The 14,692-nt window shown below is 46.0% G+C and overlaps 1 protein-coding gene across 1 annotated transcript in view; it reads right to left on the bottom strand.

Moving 5' to 3' along the window:
* The window catches only part of LOC308263414 (interferon-induced GTP-binding protein Mx1-like), a gene marked incomplete at both ends in the record, with an annotated part of 57,472 nt that overhangs the window by 42,623 nt on the left and 157 nt on the right, over positions 1–14,692 (bottom strand). The gene's annotated exons all lie outside the window — the stretch shown is intronic.

A 14,692-nucleotide genomic window follows, 5' to 3' on the forward strand; every position in this document is an offset into this window, starting at 1 on the left:
GTCTACCTTCGTCCCATTGTCATGCAGGAAGTAGCCAGAGAGAAAACCCAGCTGCCCATTTCCCAATATGTGGGCACTGTGAGGTCTGGCTGTGAGGCCTGGCCAGAGGAGGTAGGGAACAAGACACTCCAGCAGTGGCAGGAGAGAGATCCTAACCAACTCCCTGCCTGCGGCCCAGAAACCCACCTGCTGCGCCTCTATCAAGACCACCAGTGGGGATTTCACGCTTCCTTTCCTCTCCACTATTGCCCCCCACCCCCGTTCTGTATTGCTTTCTCTGTCAGGTCCTCCTTAATGCAAAACTTCCCTGTCTCCATCCCATATCCACACTCCCAGTGCCCCTCCTCTGCTCTAACGTCCTGTGGCACTTTCACATTCCTTATCACCCTCAATCCTTAGGTAAAGTTGAAAGGACCAGTCGAACTCTCAAAAGTTCTCTCTAAGCTCTCTTTGCAACTCCACCTTGATTGGGTAAAATTAAATTCTCCCCCACAAAAAAACCCTTCTTTGCTGTCCCCTTCTGAGGCCATGTTCAGGCACCTGGCCCTCCCACCTGGAATTGCCCCAGTTAAGGGCCCTTGCATAAGGGTCTTGTCTCCCCACTTCTTACCTTTATAAGGCACTAACTCTGGAAATCTCAGGACACACTGCTGCCTGACCAGATAGGCTTGCCTCCCAGTTTCTGTTAACACCTGGGTCTGGGGTCCATTTCTCTCTCCCTTGGAACTTAAGAAAGGTTTCTCTTGCTGCAAAGTGGACATGCCCTCTCTAAGTGGTGCTATGCACCCCACTGCTGCTAAGCTGCATAAACCGTCTGGAACCCGAACATCCTGAATTCATGTCTCCCGACTTAAGCCTGCTGAGCATGACAATGCAGACCCTCCTAAATATCTCCCACCCCGCTCCTCTCACTTTACTTGTACACCCTCTTTCGGCAATCCCCTTAAACTCCACTTCTCTCATGCTCATACCTCTTCCTCCATCCCAGAGAAAGCATGATTCTACCTTTTCTTGGCCTGTTTCCTGCCTTCCTATGTCAGCTGTGCTGCTCAGTGCCTAAGTGTACTGTACCTCCTTGCCAGTATCTTTTTCAAGTCTGGCAATTAGGTAACAGGATAAGACAAATCCGTCTTCTTGATAAAAAATTGTGCCCATTTGATAATTGCCCACATGTTCTTCTGATGTTTGCTGCAGTCTCCACATGTGCTCATCAGTGCCTACCACAATCTAGGAGAAAACACCTCCGCCTCCAGGGGGACCAGGAGCAGAGACCCTGGAGGATGGGAGGGATGCCTACGTTGGAAAGGCAGGTACCACTGGGCCTACCCATATATGGGAACAACTAAGACCTGGGAAATTATACCATCCCAGTTACCATCAAAAGGCAGCGAAAATAATGTACCTTTTAAAATTAACAGCCCTACCACCTGGCAGAGCCGCATTGCAGCCATAGGATTTGATAATCACGATTACTTCCATGGCTTACGAAAAATTAATTCTTGCACACCTAAGGCTCTGGAAGCCCTCAGTGTCACTAGACAACAGACAGTGGTTCATCTCAAACACTTAAACCTCACCCTCTCCTTCTCGTGGGACACTTCTCTCCCTCTCCCTATCCTTACTGGCTAACTTTTCAAACGTCAGTCAGTACTTCAGCCTGTTCCCTATGTGCACCGCTCCACAGGTCCTTGCTCATTCCCATCCCAGTGATGTCCTTTAACATTATGTCCACCCCAACCTGCTCAGGGAGACCCTTACTCAGCTCCTCCTTCTCCCTGATTCCCTCTTTTCTCAATCTCACTTCCTGCTGGGCCAGAAATAGTTCCTTATGCTGCCTGTGACCCCGATGGATCCCTTTAAATGGGAACTCAGTTACCCTTCCCCCAGGCATGTGTTTTCCTTGCTCCTCTCAAGTCTTCCCTTGCCTTGGGCCCACCACAACGGGGCCCTGTCATTCAGTTACCTTGATTCCCAGCCTGACCCTCTATACTGAGGCCGAGGTCATCGACCTGCTCACCACCGACCTGCTCACCTCTCCCACAGCTGACAGCTCCTTCCCTGGACCTAACCTTGACTTATCCAGGACACATGATGGACGGCAGCCACCCTAGCTGTCCTCCTAGGGGATAGTTTAGTTACAGCAGGTACAGCTATGGGACTGGCAGCAGGGGAATTGGCACATTCTCTTGTCCAGGCACTCCAACAACTTTCTTCTTTAGCTGAGGTCCTACTTCAGAATAGTACTTGCTTCTATTATGTCAATCAATCAGGTCAGGTGGAATATAACCTACAGCACTTTAAGAGGATAATACAGGACCTAAAGGGTAAAGAGGACCTCTTGGCACCGAGAGGCCTCCTGGGGAAGATGGAAGGGGCTGGCCCCATGGTTGTTACCACTCTTGGGCCCCTTTCTAACCTTAGACCTGATCTTGATGGTAGTCTCCTGCATCATCTGATGCCTCCAAGACCCAATTACCCAAATCTTTAATCAAACATTCAACCAGCTTCTTCTCAGGGATTATCAGCCTGACAGCAACACCAGAAGACTGCTCACAGGGAGAAGCGATCGCCCCGATATAAAGTCTCGAGATCTACGAGCAGACACTGACTCGCTCCCTCATCGATCCGCCCACCGCTGGCCTTGCCCACTTTCACCTCTTCATGTGAATGCTGACGGATGCTACCTCTGACATGCCAAGGTGTGCTCTTCCTATACAGTCTCAGGCAAGCAGCTGGATGATTCCTTCTATCAATTTCATCACCAACTGGGCTGCCATCCTTGAAGATATGTGGCTACAAGGAACCTTTTCTGAATTCAGCCCTTGTGAAATTTTTGCCTTTGGCACCTGGGTCCTTGGACTCTTAGCTGGACTCCTAGCTGGACTCCTAGCTGGACTTTCTTCCCCTTAACTCCTCCCTGAGTGACCCCACGTCGCCCCTGTTCAGCTCCGAAGCAGCCAGACTGATGAACGACCCCCGTTTCCACAACCAAAACAAAAAGGGAGGAATGTTAGATGAATTCGGTTCTTATTTCAGATCCCCCCCCATAAGCTAAGTGTCCTGAAAGGCCCTGGTCTGACCAGTTAAGCTACCATCCCCCTCTGAAACCTGGTCACTTGCCTGGGAGACCTGCCCCCTCCTGGTGCCCTTGGCCAATCAGTGAAAGGGACATTCCCCACTGACCCCGAGCCAATTACCTGGCCGCACGACCCCCTCCCATGGGACTCTAGCCAATTAGTTCAAAGGGCATTAGCCCCCAATCTGTAACCCCAAGCCCCTATATAACCCTGATCCCAGCACATGCTCCCTCTCTTCCCGGATTCTTCTTTCTCTCTCCCCCTCTGTCTGTCTGTCTGTCTGTCTGTCTCTCTCTCTCTTTCTCTCTCTCTCTCTTCTTTTCATACCGGCCCCTCCAATAAATCTCTTGGCTACAAGGTGGTCTCTGGTGTGATCAAACTTTGTCCTTTCAGAAAGAATTAATAAAAGAGCATGAATAAAGGTTTATAGGAGGCTTATTCAGGAAACCTGTGAAGAACAGCAGGAGGAAAGGAAGGAACAAGAGGCATCTAACAGTCCCTCCTGACACCTCCTTCCTCCTGCCATTCTTATTTGGGGTGGTCGAGCATCTTCTCCACACCACACATTAGTGACTCAGAGGTCTCAGTCCATTTTAACTTCTTCTCTCAGGTCTTCCCAGTCTACCCATCCACCCCTCTCATCCCTGAGGCACCTTTATCTAGGAATATCTGTCCAGCCCAAGCATTTCTCTTGCAGTGGATTCCTTTCTTGTTCCACAAGCACTAAATGAGCTGCTCCCTGCAGTGTGCAGGGCCCCTACAGATAGGAATGAGCCCCGCAGTTAGTCCAGGGCAGCGGGCAGCTCTGGGCTCTGGGGAGGAGCATCTGCCCTGGAGAGGACCCTGGGGCAGGCAGAGGGGAAGGAGCCCAGAGGAAAGGGCTCACCTCAATAGCTCAGCTTCAGGCTCCTGATCCTGAAATAAGAGAAACTGTAGAAGACCCCCAAATTATTAAAAGGCCGTAATTTCCCCTTCCTAAGGAGAGTGTTCCCCAAGCCAGATTCCAGAGACAAAGACAATTCCAGAAGCTGATAATCAGGAGAGTGGGTCTCCCTTTAATCAGCCAATATCTAGGCAGTTAATTCTGGATTCCCAGTCCCTGGGCCATAAAGAGAGACATTTTAACCTTATATCTTGGCCAGGTAACTCAGAGAGGAGTAAAAGGGGGATTACACCCAGCTGGCCAGTGTTATAAAAACAGAAAAGTATTTAAATTAAGGTATCCTAGCTGGGTATGGTGGCATACGCTTGTAATCCCCATGCTTGGGAGGCTGAGACAGGAGGATCTCACAGTTTTGAAGCCAGCCTCAGCTACTTAGTGAGACCCTATTTCCAAATAAAGTATAAAATAGGTCTGGGAGTATAGGCCAGAGGTAGAAAAGTCCCTGGGTTCCACCCCCAGTACCACAAAAATAAATAAATAAATAAATAAATAAATAAATAAATAACAAATAAATAAATTGGAGTATCTTGTCCCTCTTATGAAGCTAATGCTCTGTTTACCCTGGAAGGGCTCTCCACTGGTACCATCTCCTGGTTGCCTAGGGAGATGCAGACCCCATGGACTTGCAAGGCACTCTCTTTTCTCTGCTAAGCAGCAGCTGCTGGACTGGGGGAGGGAGCAGAACTCTCCTATACCTAGACTCTTAGCTAGGACGTAACTACAGATAGGTGACTTGCAGGAGGACCAATATCAAGTGTCTGTAGGAGACACTTGCTCAGGAATTTCCCCTCCTTGCCCTCCACAGACCCAGCTTCAATCACTGTCACATTGCGACCCTTGTAAGCCCATCTGCCTACTTCTGCCCTTTGTCACAAATCTATAAAAAGGGAGCTCACATGGAGCTGGGGTCTTTCTTTTAGGAACTATTTTTTTTGTTTACTTTTATTTATAAGTGGGACATATTGAAAATGGTATACATTTAGACTGTGCTTGGTGCCCTCTTCCCCCCACCCCAGTTCCCCTTCCCCCTCCCAACAGTGAGTGTCCAGGTTAATCATGATATATTCAGTCTTTTACACATATTCAATTGTAGCTCCTCCATTAATCAACCTTAGCCTTCTTTGTTACGGTTTTGAGAGAAGATGTTGTGTTGAAAGATGGATGTTACCATCTGGGGGAACTGTCCCCAGGGACCTTTGTTAGATTCCTGGGAATAATTTAAAAAAAAAAAACACAAAAAAAAATTTAAAAAGTGTGGGTTCTTGTCCTGAGCTAAGGATAAATATGCAATATCCCAGACTCTTGCTGAAGATTTAAATAAGTTTATTAAAAAGATAGAAATACAGAAGACAGTTACATCCTCATGTTACTTAAGGGTAAGGGTAGCATGAGGGGGTGCTTCTAACGAAATCACCGAAGTACAAAATGGAACAGACTTTTTATGCACATGACCTCCATCTTGTTTCATATAATTCCCATGTAGTAAAGGTCCCTGTAAAGTTCCTCCCCTTACTTTTCCTGACAAGGTGTCTCCTCTCAGGAAGGTCAATCCCCTCCTCCCATCCTAGCTAGATTATCCAATTATGTAACCTGTCTTTAGGATGAGGATGAGGAAGTCCTAGTTCCCCTCTCCTAATGACTTCCTAATTACCTTTAGTTAGGTTAATTTAAATTAGAATAGTTGCCAGCTTCTTGGCAGAAATCAAGTCCTTCCACAGATCTGCCCCTTACCCAACTTTTGAAATATATTTATTAATAATCAGAGCTTTCTCAAATCTTTCTAGGCCATTCCCAACACTGGTACATTCTTCATCTCCTATCCTTCCATTCTAGCTTTGCTGAAATTTCCCTTCCATTATCTGGAGTCCTTCTGGTATCCCCAGTGCTCCCTAGTTTGGCCATATTAGAGAAAACATATGTTCCTTCTCTTTCTGTGCTTGGATGGTCTCACTTAACATAATATTCTCCAGATCTTTCCATCTTCTTGCAAATGCCATGATTTTGTTCTTTTTTTTAAAGCTGAATAGAATTCCATTGTGTGTATTTCCCATAATTTTGCAATCCATTTATCTGTTGATAGAGATCTGGTTTTGTTCCATATTCTGGCTATTACAAATTGTGCTGCTATGAACATACGTATGCATATGTTCTCTGATTTCAATCGCTTTGGAAAAATACCCAGGAGTGGTAGAGTTGGATCATATGGTGGATCCATTCCCAGTTTTCTAAGAAATTTCCACACTGATCTTCATAGCAGCTAAACTAGTTTGCACTCCCACCAACAGTGTAAAAGAGTTCCTTTTTCCCCACATCCTCACCTTGATTTCTTTCTTTATATTTGCCACTCTGATTAGGGTTAGATGGAATCTCAGTGTAGTTTTGATTTGCATCTCCCTGATGGCTAACTATGTATAACGTCTTTTCATGTATCTATTGGCCATTTGTATCTCTTCTTTTGTCAAGTGTCTATTCAGTTAAGGCTATACTTTCAGAGATCATTTCTATAGTATGTTACTAGTCATACATCTTAATGGGATAAAAGATTTGTGGAGACATACATGCACACATTATCCAATTAGCCCATACCGAATCCCCGCCTCATTCCCTCCCCATCCCTCCTTCTTATGCTTGGCTAGTGATTGATTTTGATGTGTTTAAGTGCTTTAAACATCCATCATGTGCTTTAGACAGTTTCCCTCTCCCCCCCCACCCATCCCCTCAGTTAAGTGGCCTTATTTGCTTCTCTATAGGATCTCCTTCTTCATCTAGAGTTCCTCCTGTTACCCATTCCTCCCTAGCTTTTGCATATTAGGGAAAGCATCTGATTTCTTATTTTTTGTGACTCACTAATCTCACCTAGTATAATGTCCTCCAGTTCCATCCATTTCCCTGTAAATGACACAATTGTGTATTTCTTTATGGCTGAGTAAAATTCCATTGTGTGCATATCCCACAGTTTTGTAATCCCTTCATCTGTTGATGGACATCTTGGCTGGTTCCATAGTTTGGCTATGGTGAATTGTGCAGCTATGAACATAAATATACATGCATTAGTTTGGTAGTTTGGTTTCCTTTCTTTTGGGTAGATACCCAGAAGTGGTATTGCTGGATCAAATGGTAAGTTTGTTCCCATTCTTCTGAAGATCCTCCATACTCTTTTCCAAAGTGGTTGCAATAATTTGCAATCCTACCAACAATATTTTAGAGTTCCCACTTCTTAATGTAATCTTTATAAAAAAGTCTTGACACTTATTCTTCAGAAAAAAATCTATCCTAACATGAAATATGAACTCTAAACACACAAAACAATCTCAAAAAAGAACACAGCTAGGTGTACATTTTCTGATTTCAAACCTTATAAAGCTACAATAATCAAAACAGTATAGTACTGCTATAAAGGCAGATATATAGACCAGTCAAGTAAAATAAAAAAGCCTAGAAATAAATTCATCCATATATAGTCAAGTTACTTTTGAGAAGGTTTCCAAAAAAATTTGGTGAAGGAAATAATCTTTTCACTAAATATTGTTGAAAAATAATAATTATATGAAAAAGAATAAAATTGGACCCTTACCTAACACCGTATACAAATATGAAACTCAAAATAGATAAAATACCCAAATGTAAATCTTAAGACTATAAAACTTTAAGAAAAAAACCTGGGTCATAAAACTTAACAACATTGAAATTGGCAGTGATTTCTTGGATATGATTCCAAAGGCACAGGCAACAAAAGAATAAACAAACAAACTTCATAAAAAATTTTAAAAAAAGTACATCCAAAGACAATGTAAACAGAATTAAAAGTTGCTGATAGAATGGGATAAAATATTTCCAAATGCTATATCTGAAGGTATATTAATATTCCAAATAGAAAAATTTTTTTGGTGGTATTGGGGGTGGAACCCAGAGGCTTTCTACCTCTGGGCTATACTCTCAGACATATTTTATATTTTATTTGGAAACAGGGTCTCACTAAGTTGCTGAGAGCCTCACTAAGTAGCTGAGGCTGGCTTCAAACCTGTGCAATCCTCCTGTCTCAGCCTCCCAAGAGCAGGGATTACAAGCATGCGCCACCACGCCTGGCTCCAAATAAAAATTTTAAAAATTAGCAACAATAAAAGCAAACAGTACAATTTAGAAATAGGTAAAAGACTAAAATAGATAATGAATCTCCAAAGATTTTTATATGACCAATAAACACACGAATATCACTCATCATTATCATAATATAACTAATCAGTATGGAAATACAAATAAAAACTATAGTGAAATACTACTTCACATTTGTTAGGATGGCTACTTAACATGAATTACCTTGCTCCAGCCCTTTACCTTGAGTTTGTTACTATCTTTACTTGTAAAGTGTGTTTCTTGTAAGCAGCAGATGGATGGATTCTGGTTTTTAATCCATTTTGCCATGTCTTTTTATTGGGAAATTGGGGCCATTTACATTCAGTGTGATTATTGAGAGATAATTTTTAATTCCTAACATGTTAAGATTTTATTTCTGTTTGAAATACTGTTTATTATTCTTTGCTTACTTGTCTGCTGGATGGAAAATCTTGTTTCTCTGGTTCTGGTGTGTATTATCTACTTCTTCTTTGTAGTTAATCTCTTTCAGTATTTTCTCTAGTGTTGGTTTTGAAGACATAAATTCCTTCAGTTTCTGTTTGTCATGTCAGAGAAGTCTGGAGTGATTTTAATTGGTTTGCCTCTGAATGTCACTTGGCCCTTCATTTTTGTTGCCTTTAAGATTCTCTCCTTGGCTTCTACATTGGTCATTTTGACAATTATGTGGCACGGGGAACCTTTTCTCTGATCCTGTCTAAAGGGAGTTCTCTAAGTGTCCTGGACCTGTGTATCGACCTCTTGCTCTATGTTTGGAAAAATTTCTGCTATTACTTCTTTGAAGAGATTATTGATCCCTTTGGTTTCACCTTCTTTTCCCTCCTCTATTCCAATTATTCTTAGGTTAGCTCTCTTAAAATGGGCCCATATTTCTTCAATGTCAGATTCCTGCTGTTGGATTTTTTTCTAAGTTATAAACTATGCGTTTGTTTTTGGAGTGATCATCTTCTAGAAGTGAGAGTTTATTCTCCGTGGGGTCTAATCAATTGTTTATAGTTTGAATCGATGCCTTTACTTCAATGATTGCATTCTTTATTTCTTTTAAACTCTATCTAAATTCATTTTGAAGTTCCTGTATTATTTCTACAGTGATATTCCTGATTTGATCTTCTGGAGATCTCTGAATTTCCGTGTTATCAGGTTCTGATATTGTGGGGTTGTGGGTGTTCATTGCTCCATTGTTGTTCCTCTTTCCCATGATTTCAGAAGTTTGTGCCTTCTCTGGGTTCTTTCCCGGGTCACCACGACTTCACTTAGGGTGCTCTGGATCTCGGGTTTGTGGTAATCTCAACCACCATACTCCTTTACTGGGTTGTATCGCATAGTCTCAGACCCAGGGAGTTAATCGAGGCTGCGCCAGACCGTGGAGGTGCCAGGCTGGGCGTTTTCCCATGGGGAACTGTGACTAGGGTGTGGTATCTTTGCCACCACTACTCCTTCACTGGGTTGAACTGCAAAATCTCAGACCCAGGGAGATTATCAAAGTTCCGCATGTCCCTGGGGGTGCAGTACTGGGATTTCTCCTTTAGGGGCTGCAATTTCACTTACGGTTATTGTGTGTGCTGATCTGGACATGTCGCGGGCATGGTGAACTTGCCACTGCTGCTGGCAATATGGTGCTGCAGCCATGCCCTTGGCTGTGAGGCTAGCATATTTCTTTTCTGGTTTTGAGCTCTGCTCTGAGTCCCTGGAAGGCGTGATGAGCTTGGCCACTGGGAGTTTTAGATGTTCTTTGCGTTGAAAGAACTGCTGAATTACACCTGAATGATCCGCAGCTGCTCACTTCAGCTCCTTGTTTACCTTTCCTCTCTGGAGCCTGGTGCTGTGAGGCAAGATGGCGCTGGTGTGGCGTCCACCGCCACAATGTGGGCTGGTTTCTTTTCTGGTCTCTGGTTGTTCTTCTAGTCTTCTTTTTCTCTTTACAGTTTTTATTTATCTGCTGATAGTGTTTTCTGGCTATGAAAAGTGCTGATTTTGTGGCAATAGAGATCGAGTGTTAGCAGGACTCGTAAATGCTGCTTTTCTTGGTCACCATCTTCCTGGAAAGTCTTTTAGGAACTATTCTAACCTCAGCCTGCTGGTGTAATAAACTTCCTCTTTTTCACCCTGCCATTGGGCTAATCATTCCAGAGAATTTCTACAACAAAACAATGCAAAGTTCTTGCTTCGGGTGGGTCTCCTGGTTTCACAGACGTGAGGTCAGCTGACCTGTGGGCTTTGTGCCACAGCCCTCTGTGCACCAAAGTGTGATGTGCTAGAACCCATGCACTAGCACCTGACTGGTGGGCGGAGCTTGAAGAATAAGTCAGCACCCACCGGCTCCTACCCTAGGTGGGAGGTGAGAATGGGCAGGTCAGGGGTGTCCTTTTCTCTAGAAATCCAAGAGGCAGCAGCCTCTAGGATAGAGGCCCATGAAGGAAAGATCAGGGCTGGGAGAAAAGCTGGACTGTGAAAGGTTGGGTCCCTCCCTCCCCCACAGGACCCTGCAGCGGAGACAGGAGGCAGAACCCTGGAAGCCAGAAGCAGAGACATCGTGAGACTCCAGACATCTCAGGGCAGATCCAAATGCTGCAAGAAGACTGGCCACTAGCCCCACCCGAAAACCCAGCTATGTAAATACCCTTGCTTCTTCTCTGCGGTGTGACTCTGCTGACTGCATGACTCTGTTGCTCAGTCATCGGTCCCTTGCCCCAGTCAGCAGACCTCGCCTGAAGGTGCCAGTTTAATTAAAGAGGCCTTTAATAACTTGGCTGGTGTTTGCCTCCCTTGTGACCCCCAACTCAATTTCAACATTACAGACTGGGGCTGTGGCCCAGCCTCTGCCTGCCTTCCAGGCTCAGCTTGAAGAAACCTGCCCTGGAGGGGAGGGGAGAGGGTCTCCTGTCCTCTCCAGACCCTGAGCAAGGAGGAGATTTTCAGGCAAGGAGCTATTTTAGATGGGTCTCCAGGACTGCATGGAAGAACAGCAGATGTTCATCTCAGAGACAGATCTGCTGCCCAGTTGCCACTCTTCCAGGGATGGATGCTCAGACACAGGCAGCTTCCCAGCATGGTTCTTTACTTAGGAGATCAGTTCAAATGAACTGAGTTTTTCTAGTAGACATGCAGTTGGGCAGGAAGGTCCCCTTGGAGATTTTAGCCCTGTCTAGCTTCCAAGGGACTGGGACCGTGGGTGAGCCCAGGGGACCACACAAGAGCACCCTGCGCCGGGTGGAGAGGAGGCTGAGGTCAAGGTCAGCCTTCTGTGGTCCCTGGTATCCAGTCAGGCCGACTGTTGCAAAATTGTGTGTTTCAGTGGCATCCCACTGTGGCACAAGAGTCCCCCAAACTTGGTACATTGAAACAGTTGCATGGTGCCTTCTCTGAGTTCTGTGGAAATCTGTGTGGATACTGGGGGTGTAGCTCAGAGGTAGAATGCTCCTGGGTTCCATGCCCAATACTGCAAAAAAATAAAAAAATAGGGCTGGGGGTATAGCTTGGAAGTAGAATGCCCTGCAGTTCCATCCCCAATACTGAAAAAAAAAAAAAAAAGTACACATTTCTCTACTGAACTGGGGAATGTAAAGCTGCCAGGATAAAATCAACACAATCCCTTGGGAAGGTGGAAGTCTGGCTCAGCTGGCCTGCACACACTGCAGCGCTCCCTGGGGTCCGGGCATGTCCTAGCCAGGCACCAGAGTCTGCCACCTTTCTGCTGTCTCTCAGCCCTGCTTCGTCCACAGGGCAGGCGACATCTGCCCCACCAGCAGACATTCCCTAAGCCTCACTGCCCAGTGCTCACCGCCTCTGTTATTTATTTAAAGACACTGTTATTATTCCCTCACATGTTCAAAACTATTTATTGAGCACTGGCCCCTGGGATGCCCATGCAAATCATGCAGACAAGGAGCTTAGGGGTGGAGCTTCCATTCTAGGGGGAGGAGCCAGATGATGAGCATAGTACTGAGTTAAAATTCAGTCCTAGCTGGGCGAGGTGGCACATGCTTGTAATCCCAGCATTGGGGAGGCTGAGACCAGAGGATCGCGGTTACCCGGTTACCGGACAGGAGAGCCCAGCCTCAGCCTCTTAGTAAGGCCCTTCTCAACTCAGTGAGACACTGTTTCAAAATAAAGAATACAAAATAGGGCTGAGGGTGTACTTCAGAGACACAATGCCTCTGGGTCCCATCTCTAGTACCACAAAAAGAAATAAATAAAAAAAAAGAAGAAAAAGTCAGTACTAATGTAGGAAGCTGCCTGGAGAGAAAGGCCAGGGAGGGATGGTGTGCAGCCCTCCTGTGCTGCAGACAGGCTTCCAATGCAATGAGAAAGAGCAGTTCTATTTATTTATTCATTTTGGTGATACTGGGGCTGGAACCTAGGGGCCTTCTACCTCCGGGCTACACTCCCAGACCTATTTTATATATTTTTATTTGGAAACAGGGTATTTTAAGCCAGCAGAGCCTGGCTTCAAACCTGCGCGATCCTCCTATTTCAGCCTCCCAAGCGCGGGGATTACAAGCGTGCGCCACCATGCCCGGCTTGAATGAGCAGTTTTAAAATGCACCACCCAGGAGCCCTGCTCAGCATCACCGAGGAAGGGACCCAGCCTCGAGGCTGCAGGTGGCCCTGGCAGCCAGAGCTGACTCCTACTGCCTGGAAGGGGCCATGGTAGGAGCATTTACACCACAGGAACCAGACCCAGTGTTCCAGCACCTCACTGAGGTTGTCATTACACCATGAATACTGCAGAAGAGACATTGCAGCCTCAGAGACCAGGCTTCAGGGCGTGAATCTCCCCACCCCCAGTCCAGGCTCCAAATAGGTTAAAATTCCTCCAGAATGTGGGAGGAGGGTGCAGGCCTCTGTCAGGGGGCAAATACCACTTGATCCCTGACTTTGTTAATCATTCCTGTCTTAACAAAGACTTGGGCCTACACCAGCTTCAAGGCAGGAAGAAGGCTTTTGGTCGAGCAAGAAATCCCCATCATCAGAATCCCCATAATCATGAAAAAGGGGCCTGCAGGGAGTTAATGGGTGGGCTCACGCCTAGGTCAGAAGATTATTGGTTGGGCAAGATGAAGGATAATGAATCCTTATAAATACCGTTCTGTATCCAGAAACTTCAGTGTCTTATTTCAAGGCACTCCACCACATTCCTCTGAGGTGGTGCTTTATATTCTGTCCCTTCTATCTGCCTTTGTAATAATAAAAATTGCTGAAGCTTGCAACAGTTCTGGACTTCAAGTTCCTCTCTGCAAACGAGCTCTAGTAACATCTGTTTTACTTGTGAAACAGATCAAAAGCCGGCAGCCCCTGATCCCTTCTCAGCGCTCTCAACTCCCTCAGTGTCTTTGGCCACCTTGACTCATTGGCCAGGGCCCGTATCGCCTGAGCACTGGGCGGCTCAGCCCTGCTCTGCTCTGGCTTCGCTGACTCTCCTGCGTCCAGCCTGTGTTCCATTAAGCAGTGTAGCTGAGGAACCAAGCTGAGCTGGCGCCAAGGTTCCAAAGGGGAAAGTTGCCCTCCAGAGGGGCTTCTGCCAGTGTCCTGAGTGCTCTCTTTCTGACACCCTCTGCTGTAGATGATGGTTTTGTCCCCTCGAAATCCATGTGTTGGCTGGGCGTGGTGGGCACGCTTGTCATCCCAGTATTCAGGAGGCTGAGACAGGAGGATCGCGATTCACAGACAGCCTCAGCTACTACTCAGTGAGGCCCTCTGCAACTCAGTGAGACCCTGTTTCAAAATAAAGGATAAAAAATAGGGCTGGGGGTATAGCTCAGAGGTAGAATGCCCCTGGGTTCTATACCATAAAAAAGAAAAGAAAAAAAAAAGAAACAAAGGAGGATGAAGAACCAGGTGCAGTGGTGCATGTCTCTAACCCCAGTACTCAGGAGGCTGAAACAGGCAGATTGCAGGTTTGAAGCTAGCCTTAGCAACTTAGCAAGACCCCATTTTGAAATGCCCCTAGGTTCAATCCCCAGTACCCCAAAAAATAAAAAAACAGCCAAACAAATAAACAACAAAACAAAACAAAAAACTGGAGAAGCAATAGTTACCCAGTATTGAAAAAGACCAGGCTTGGACAAGCAGTTAGGACAGATACTGAATAGAGACTTTCCGCCCCAGGGACTTTACTTTCTTAACTCCAACCACACTGGTCATCCAACAGACCATATCTTGGAGGGATGTGTCTTTAGGGTCTGAACTACACAGCTGCCCCGAGGGCACACCTGCTGGCCATGAGTATGGTGTGAAGATGGGCACTGTGGCTTTACTACCACGCCCCAGGTCCCGCAGGCAGGGCGCACCCAGTTGGAAAGTGTGGACACATTGGCAGCGGGCAGGCGGAGTCACAGAAAGCAGCTTGAGTTGACTAAGGGTGTTGGCTGAGCCCTCTCGACCATCACTCAAGATGTCCAGAGGGCGCCAGGTGCTCCGTGGTGAAGCCTGTTAAAGGCACTCTCTCTGCAGAGCTGTCGGACTGCTTGGGGCCAGACTGGGATGTGAACATGAGGCTTCCAGGGCCCCAGACAAGAAGTGCTGCTCCCCACCCCTCCCC

Source organism: Muscardinus avellanarius, assembly GCF_963383645.1.
Source record: "Muscardinus avellanarius genome assembly, chromosome: 5".
NCBI classification, from domain to species: Eukaryota; Metazoa; Chordata; class Mammalia; order Rodentia; family Gliridae; genus Muscardinus; species Muscardinus avellanarius.